At 37.1% G+C, this 9,558-nt stretch overlaps 1 long non-coding RNA gene across 1 annotated transcript; it reads right to left on the bottom strand.

Annotated features, from left to right (window-relative positions):
• Positions 1 to 7,782: 7,782 nt before the first annotated feature.
• On the bottom strand, positions 7,783 to 9,157 carry LOC121596952. The gene is made up of 3 exons (XR_006005344.1): positions 8,435 to 9,157; positions 8,139 to 8,286; positions 7,783 to 8,067 (listed from the first exon to the last, which is right to left on the bottom strand). It is a non-coding gene; the product is annotated as an uncharacterized LOC121596952 (long non-coding RNA).
• Positions 9,158 to 9,558: the final 401 nt, after the last annotated feature.

Here is a 9,558-nt window from a genome sequence, read left to right as displayed (position 1 = left end):
AGGGACTTTAAACTATGCTAGTATGAATGCTTTCATGAAGCTCCCTTTAACAGCCTTTTTTAATGTCCTTTTATTGACCTGATAAGAGATTAATACTTTTTTCGTTCAGTTTTATGCATCAGCTCTATTTATCATTGTTACTAGTGAAGCTTGTTCGATACATGTGTTTATTTGAGGTTATTCTTTAAAATAAAAATCCGTTTTTAATTGTCTTAAAATTTTTCAGGCACAATTTGAGTTTTTTACTTTTATTCTGTGATTTGAAATGAAATTTTGTATATTAACTGCTCTTCATCTCATTATTTCCTAAATACATGTTGAGAATGTTGTGATTTTATGAAAATTAGGCACATTTATTACAAAAGTTTTTTTTTTACTTTATATCTAACCGTGAAAATCATATACACTACAATTAAAAGAAGTTATTATTCTTTCCCTTTTTCATACAACCTAATAGTAATAAATGTTGAAAACAATATAAAAAAACGACAACAACTAATCGAATGATATCATGAAGAATAGAAAAAAGAAAAATTCAATAAATAATGAATATCACAGCTAAATCGTGAAAAAGAAAATCAATAATGTGATAGCAATAGTAAACAAAGCGTATCAAATATTTAGAAAGTAGTAAAGTAAAACATCATCATGTCATTAACAAAAAAGCGAAAGATATAAAAGAAGAACAATAAATTGAAGATGAAAGCAAATAAAGCACATCAATTCGATACAAGATGCTGATTGACTAACTTTTTCGAAAACAGACAGAAGTAGATAGTGACAAATGGCTAATATAAGCGTACCCTTACACACAAACAGAGAAACTTTAAAGTGTATTTACTCAAACAAAAGCTAAAAGTGTAAAATAACAAAAAAACATTATACATTCATTTATATTAACAAAAAAAAAACGAAACAAAGCGTACCAACAAAAAAGCACAGAACAAAATAGGAAGAAGAAAAAACAAACAAGTAAAGTAAAAAAAAAAACACGATATCGGAAAAACATATTTTCAAACGCACAACATCGGGCTGCAGCATAATTTATGGTCATAAAACAACGAACACATAAAATACGAACAAACACCGGCAAAACCCGCTGTAGTTGAGGGAAACGCTGGGAGGGGAGAAACGAATAAAGCACTGGATAAAAACACACACACAACACAACACCCAATCGACAGCAAACGAGGTAACCGAAGCAGACGGTGCCGGGTGATATAAACACGGTAACAAACACACATACTCACACATACACACTGGATTAAACATCAGTGATTCCCGGCAGTGGACATTTTGCTTCCACTACGTGCTGCTTTCCGGTCGTTCTCGTGCTCCTGTACCACACGGAAAAAGGTTGACATTCGGGGCAGACGGCTCACACACAGGCACAGACACATTGCCATCGATCGTAAATAGCATCGAATGTTGCATAAATTGTCACCCCCAACCCTCTTCTACTGCCGTTCTACACCATATGCATCTGGAATGCATCGTTTGACCTCTGCCGGAACGCACCGACCGCAGCGTTGGGAGGGTTAAACCGGCTTTTCAAACAGGAGCACCGTGTCGATCCTGTCTGTCCGATTAGAGTCGAGCGATGGCACGCTGTTTGGCCGGTCGCTAACCCTGTCCGCCTGTCCCAAGTCACCCAATCGGTGCAACAGATGTATGTAAATTATGGAAAACGCATAAACACTCACGTGCTTCATATGTTTGGTGCCAACCGAAACCACCCAGCGCACACATGTGCGGGGTGAAAAAAACGGTGTCCAAACGGTGGCCGGTCCTGTCTGTATCTGACATCGAACCCATTGCGATCCGATTATGAAAATGGTTTGTGCGTTTTTCGATAAAAATGAACCGGCCGGGATTGATTTACGAGTTTGACTACGGTTCTCGATTCCCGGTCGATAAGTGAAACCATCGCTGGCAAGCTGCTAAATGATGATAACATTTCAAAACTACGGGGCCAAGCGGCCAGGCGTGCGCAAAGAACGGGAACAGCCGCTGTAGCATCATTAAGCTTCTTCCTCTGCTCTATTTGCAACGCACTACGTACGTAACATGTGGGAATATGAATTTATTTTTACAAGCTCTAAGAGATTTTAATGTTCACACAGGATGCTAATATAAATGTTAATCGCTGCTTTCCCAAAATCCAATAAAAATAATCAGATACGCTACGGCTGTATTTTGCAGCACGAAATTCTTTGGGTAATTTTGTTCTAAAAACCTTTTCGAGGACATTTTATCATCCTGTGCTATAAATTATTGTGCAATTTTCCCGCCTACTTCGCTACCGTTCAGGTTATAGCAATTTTTATAACAGCATGGACAAGGAAAAGCGATACTCTTTAGCGATGTTAGCGCCAAAAGGATAAGAACGATTTTGGACGAATTTGAACATCGGTGAACATTTGTAAAGTTCTGCGTATCCTATTTTATAGCGCACTAAATTGCATTGAATCCTTAAAAAATACCCCTTACATATCTAGTACAATGTATCCTTTAGTCAATGTTAAAACCATGAGAGTAGGATGAATTATTTCACATTTTCCTCCTTGATATTTGAATAAAAGTCCGGCGATACGTAGATTTTAAATTTCAAAATCACAGTTATACGTTTCTACCACATATTTATTCTCAATTACAATTTGAGATTCTCAACTCAATTTTTAAACTTTTTACATTTACCAGTAAAGACATATAATTGTGTCGAGAAATAATTAGGAGCTAAAGGAATGATGCTAATAAATTCAGTTTCAGGTTTTGAGCCAGCATTGCATTTCACCAATCAGGCTTGAGTCGGGTTTTCGAATTGGAATTTTAAAATTCTGGGTAAGCTTGTAATCAGATCTATAAAAAAGGTATCAGAAGAAGAGGACCATTATCTGATAGGAATTTGCTGGGATATTTATATAGATAGTGAGTTAGACAGTTAGGTACGAGGCTCAACAGTCTTGTTATTTATAAGACATTTTATTAAATTTTTGAGCGAAGTATTAATAAGTTAATAAGCGAAGGTATTAGGTAGGCCACCTAAATTGAGGTGGCAGGATGGCGTGGAGGCGTCCGCCATTTAAGCCGGGATAACGGACTGGCAGACGAAGGCGCGAGATCGTGAGCGGTTTCGGACACTCCTGAGGCAGGCCAAGACCGCAATGCGGTTGGCTACAATAAGTAAGTAAGTAAGTAAGTATTAATAAGTTCATCCTCCTTTCATTGCGAAATTTGAGGCTTTATTGTAACAATTTGTGTGTGGAAAAGACATTCCAAATTGTGTGGAAAACACATTGTGTGTGGATTTTATTGTTCATTTCAACATAGTAAAATTAATTTTTGACTTATGTGTCGTCCTAAAGAATGCACGACATCAACAATTCAACAACAAATTCAAATAATAAGCACATCAAATTAATCACACCTGTACAGTCTTCCTCTCTGCAACAGGAAGATAGAATACAAAAGTGTTTATATTCGAACATTAAACGAACAGAACCAATAAGATTCTACCTTCTGAGAAATGTTATGCAACAATTACAAACACCAACAGGAAAACATTCATCAGATTTATTTGTTTTCATTATCTGATTGTTAATTTATAAGCCTCATAACACTATTAACGGCTGTTCCTGTCCTAGTTTTGCCCCACACGTTACTCAATAACAATGTAAAGGCATGGTAATATTATAATGTCTGCGCTTGAATAACCATTTAAATTAAATTAAGCTTGCACGATCCGCAACCTTTGTTTGCATGCGCATCGTTTCCACGTTGTATCGAATCTGCCAACGCCAAACAATGGCAGCAAACAATAACTGATTTTCCCCCATACACATACACAAACACACACACCATTAAAAATAGCTGCGAATTGAATTTTAATAATAGCCGTATCATTTTTTTTTTTTCGATAACATTCCCAAAACGCAGCAACTTCAGCTCACCGAATATTGCTGCAAGCTCCATTATTGCCCACTCCTGCGTTTCACTCGCACACACGCACAGCTACATATTGTTGTGCGTCGGCCGTCGGTGGTGTGGCAGTCGAAGTGTAAGTGTTAATCGCATTATCCAATCAATTTGTTTATGATGGAATATGGCAAATTTGCATCGTAGCCACGCACAAACCCCCCCCCCCCCACACACACACACACACACACCGCGTGCTGATACGCGTTTACGTTCCCGCTCAAGCTGATGGTAACATGGGAAGCGCGACCGCTTGGCACAATAAACCGACCGCGATATGGAGTGCGCGCGCGAAAGCATAAAGCATAAGCTAGAACAATGTGCCCTGGTCGAGGGCGGCGTGCTTGCCGGTGGGCTGGGCCGCTGGCACATGTTCAAATGCCTACTCAACACCACCACCATCAGCACCACCACCGCAAAATGGGAAGGAGGGATAGCTCGTTCCGTTACAGTTAATGCGATTATTGTTTAGAGTAAATTATTCAAACGATCGCTGCTATCGGCAGTTGTTTGGATCGGGAAGATCGGCTAGGTAAGCTCTATTGAGGCCGTTATAGTTTGAGGAGGATAGTTTTTCAGTAGATTTTACAGCTTTCGCAGTCACTGGGCCAGTCGAAGAGCGATAGATCAATGCGTTAGGAACTTTAGGGACTTTAAACTATGCTAGTATTAATGCTTTCATGAAGCTCCCTTTAACAGCCTTTTTTAATGTCCTTTTATTGACCTGATAAGAGATTAATACTTTTTTCGTTCAGTTTTATGCATCAGCTCTATTTATCATTTTTGCTAGTGAAGCTTGTTCGATAGATGTGTTTATTTGAGGTTATTCTTTAAAATAAAAATCCGTTTTTAATTGTCTTTCAATTTTTCAGGCACATTTTGAATTTTTTATTTCTGTTCAGTGATTTGAATTGAAATTTTGTATATTAACTGCTTTTCATCTCATTATTTCCTAAATACATGTTGAGATTGTTGTGATTTTATGAAAATTAGGCACATTTATTACAAAAGTTTTTTTTTTACTTTATATCTAACCGTGAAAAACATATACACTACAATTAAAAGAAGTTATTATTCTTTCCCTTTTTCACACAACCTAATAGTAATAAATGTTGAAAACAATATAAAAAAAACGACAACAACTAATCGAATGATATCATGAAGAATAGAAAAAAGAAAAATTCAATAAATAATGAATATCACAGCTAAATCGTGAAAAAGAAAATCAATAATGTGATAACAATAGTTAACAAAGCGTATCAAATATTTAGAAAGTAGTCTAGTAAAACATAATCATGTCATTAAATTTTTTTTTCTAAAGATATAAAAGAAGAACAATAAATTGAAGATGAAAGCAAATAAAGCACATCAATTAATTGCAAGATGCTAATTGACCAACTTTTTCGAAAACAGGCAGAAGTAGATAGTCACAAATGGCTAATATAATCGTACACTTACACACTTACAGAGGAACTATAAAGTCTATTTACTTAAAATAAAGCTAAAAGTGTAAAACAACAAAAAACATTATATGTTCACTTATATTAACACAAAAAAAAAACGAAACAAAGCGTACCAACAAAAAAGCACAGAACAAAATAGGAAGAAGAAAAAAACAAACAAGTAAAGTAAAAAAAACACAATATCGGAAAAACATATTTTCAAACGCACAACATCGGGCTGCAGCATAATTTATGGTCATAAAACAACGAACACATAAAATACGAACAAACACCGGCAAAACCCGCTGTAGTTGAGGGAAACGCTGGGAGGGGAGAAACGAATAAAGCACTGGATAAAAACACACACACAACACAACACCCAATCGACAGCAAACAAGGTAACCGAAACAGACGGTGCCGGGTGATATAAACACGGTAACAAACACACACACAAACACACTGGATTAAACATCAGTGATTCCGGGCAGTGGACATTTTGCTTCCACTACGTGCTGCTTTCCGGTCGTTTTCGTGCTCCTGTACCACATCGAAAAAGGTTGAGATTCGGGGCAGACGGCACACAGGCACAGACACATTGCCATCGATCGTAAATAGCATCGAATGTTGCATAAATTGTCACCCCCAACCCTCTTCTACTGCCGTTCTCGACTATATGCATCTGGAATGCATCGTTTGACCTCTTCCGGAACGCACCGACCGCAGCGTTGGGAGGGTTAAACCGGCTTTTCAAACAGGAGCACCGTGTCGATCCTGTCTGTCCGATTAGAGTCGAGCGATGGCACGCTGTTTGGCCGTCAACCCTGTTGCTGCCCCTGCCCGCCTGTCCCAAGTCACCCAATCGGTGCAACAGATGTATGTAAATTATGGAAAACGCATAAACACTCACGTGCCTCATGTTTGGTGCCAACCGAAACCACCCAGCGCACACATGTGCGAGGTGAAAAAAACGGTGGCCAAACGGTGGCCGGTCCTGTCTGTATCTGACATCGAACCCATTGCGATCCGATTATGAAAATGGTTTGTGCGTTTTTCGGTAAAAATGAACCGGCCGGGATTGATTTACGAGTTTGACTACGGTTCTCGATTCCCGGTCGATAAGTGAAACCAGAGCTGGCAAGCTGCTAAATGATGATAACATTTCAAAACTACGGGGCCAAGCGGCCAGGCGTGCGCAAAGAACGGGAACAGCCGCTGTAGCATCATTAAATTAAACTTTTGATTGTTAAAACCACGGCATAAAGCCGCATCGGGTCTGTGCGCGCGGTCCACCCGGTTGGTTTGTTGACGTTTGATGATAGATTAGCTTGGGCTCCATTAGTGAATGCATCCGAGAGGTTACAGATTGCATCGATGGAAATAGATTTACTTTCTTGTTTTTGTTTTTTTTTTGTTGCCATTGCAAAGGTGTGTACTGTCGTGCTGGTTTGTTTGTCCACCATCTACTGTGGCAACCATTTTTTTTGCCTTATTTACAGTGTTTAATTAACCCGCAGCATGTATTACAAACAAATAAATCACTTTGTTGATGATTTTTTTTTGCTGTTGATTTTGATTTGTGGATGTGTGTGTGTGTGGTGCAGCTGATATGTAATGTTTGTTAATTCTCTGATTAACTGTTTTGTGTCATCATTTTGATTTATTCGCCGTTATTGATTATTTATATATTATTGGATTATCATTTGTTATTAAAAAATATGGTTTATTTGGCATTTCTGCATGATTTATATCGGAAATTTTTCGATTAGTTTTCATTATTTATTATTTTTGTTGATTATTATTTTTATTAGTACAATAAATAAGCTAAAATTATACAAACCACATCTGGCCCCCTAGAAGCAATATAATATCTAATAGGAAATTTATAGTGAGAGTCAATCCGGTGGTCGAGTATCCCGAGCTATAATTGACAGTTCCTCCATGTTAATTGTATTCTGTTTAATTTTCTCATCATCAACTGCTGTTTTATTTTTCTATTTTCTACTTAAATTGTATTACAGTTAAGCTGTGTTGTGAAATATGTTTCAATTTTTATGGTTTGTTTTTCTATTTAATTACATATTTACTTTGCTTATTTTATGAGCTGCTGCAAATTTTCAACTCTTACGTTCGGCTTAGTGTTTTAATTATTTAGTTTTTGTATTTTCTCAAATATTGTTGTATTTTACACATTTTTTAAATATTCATATATGACTGATATTTTGAACACAACTGCGACGAGTGAGATAAATAGATTTTTAACTGTTTAGTTTGTGTACATACATGGTTTCCCACGATTTATTGGTCAGTTTCCGTGATTTTTCCGTGCGTTCCCACGATTTTTTGATCGTATCCCATAGATTTTTGGTTCGTTCCCTTAATTTATTGGTATTTTCCGATTGGATATCAATACAATTGGACCCAAAATTGGCCAAAAATCGTGAGCACGCACCAAAAAAAATATTAGAACCCACCAAAAATAAACGAGAACCAACCAAAAAATCGTGGAAAACCCTGTAATCATTTTCAGAGGCGAGCCTGTGCGATTGATGCGCTCATATAAGAACGAACCGTCCTTCCGTGGGAACTATCCAGTTGCGTTTTACCAATAGGACTGGGAAGCCTTCATGGGCTGGCTGCGAAGGAATTTACCCTGAAATAGAAAAAAAGGCTTATGATTTATGTTTATATTTTTTTAAATTTTACAATTAGTTTTGTACATACTTTTTGCGAATGTTATGAGGGTAAATATTTAGAAAAAAAATGACTAAATTTGCCATCACAACTATCTTTGTATCTTTGAGCACGAGCTAAAACTGTATCACCTGCTATCTGTCGTACTCAAAAAGCTGTTGGTCACGAAATTCCAATGCTGGAAGATTATCAAAATACAAACAAACTCATTAATTAGTCTGCATCTATGCTTCACCCATACTATGGTTTGAGCAAACAAACGTTTCCCTTTCTGCTGCCCACGGTGATAAATGGTTTGATACCGTGTCATATTGCAGACGACATACCAATGGTGAGCCATTCGCCACATCCTCCTTCAGCTACGATACGATACCGCTTTGGATGAGAGACATTGTTTGACACCATTCTGCGTAGCCAGCAGCTCGACTTTAAAAGGAAAATCGTTCATTTTAACATGACATTCAGAGTATTTCCCCCTTTTTCCTTTTATCAGCAACCAATCGCTCGGAAGTTATCACCATAATCATAATTAATTTATTAACCATCTGGCTTGAGAATGTCTAGAACGTTTAGATCCGGTCGGGAGTCGGTGGATCGGGTGGATGGAAACAAACACGAGTTTGTCTGGGACGTTTTGTAGCATTTGATGGCGGCAGCTGAGTGCTTGTTTCTACAGATTATTTTTGTTTGTGTCTGTGTAGTTGACATTGAATATTCAGAGCCAAAATCGATCTCACTTAAGATGGTGGCGTGGAGAGGTAGTGCTGAATTTAAAGGTGGATACTAGCGATACCATCGATCTAGAACAGAAAACGTTCAGATAGGTTTTTTCACATAAAAGTTTATTGTTTTGGTTTGGTTTAAAATTTAGTTAAAATAAATCTTCAAGATTAACGAAGATTTCAAGATCAAGAATAAACAAAAATCTCAGATTTTTGTTTATTTTTTAAATATATTCGAGGTTTATGTTTGCCTATTCAACTAATTGTTTGCACTTATTTGAAAACATTTAGTATAGAGTTTCCAGCCATTTTTTGCTTAATATTTCTCAAAAAGATTTGAAAAGCTTTTACTATATTTTAACTGTTTCGTCATTTTTTTTATTTGTCCCACGTTTAATGTGCAATATGTTCCCGAATTACACGGTTCTCGACATACGTTGAATCGGAGATACGTGAATTTCTTTATTTGACAGATCAAATGTCAAGTCAGTGCAATTTGAATCAAGAATTTTCCAATGCAGGATACAGATTTTTCCAGATCATTTTCAAATGTAAACATTGTTATTCATCGCGTGCAAAATGTAATTCCACATCGATCATAAATTCCATTTTCATCATAATAATTTTTAATTTCTTCAGCATGACTTTCAACACTTCGCCTGTCAACGGGAGTTGAGATCCGACTTCAAACCCCGGTGAAAAAACGATGACAGCAGCCGGTTGAAGTG

The sequence above is a fragment of the Anopheles merus genome, chromosome 3R (assembly GCF_017562075.2).
Source record: "Anopheles merus strain MAF chromosome 3R, AmerM5.1, whole genome shotgun sequence".
Lineage (NCBI taxonomy): Eukaryota > Metazoa > Arthropoda > Insecta > Diptera > Culicidae > Anopheles > Anopheles merus.
The sequence above is the reverse complement of the archived record's forward strand: the minus strand, read 5'-3'. Positions and strand labels throughout refer to the sequence as shown.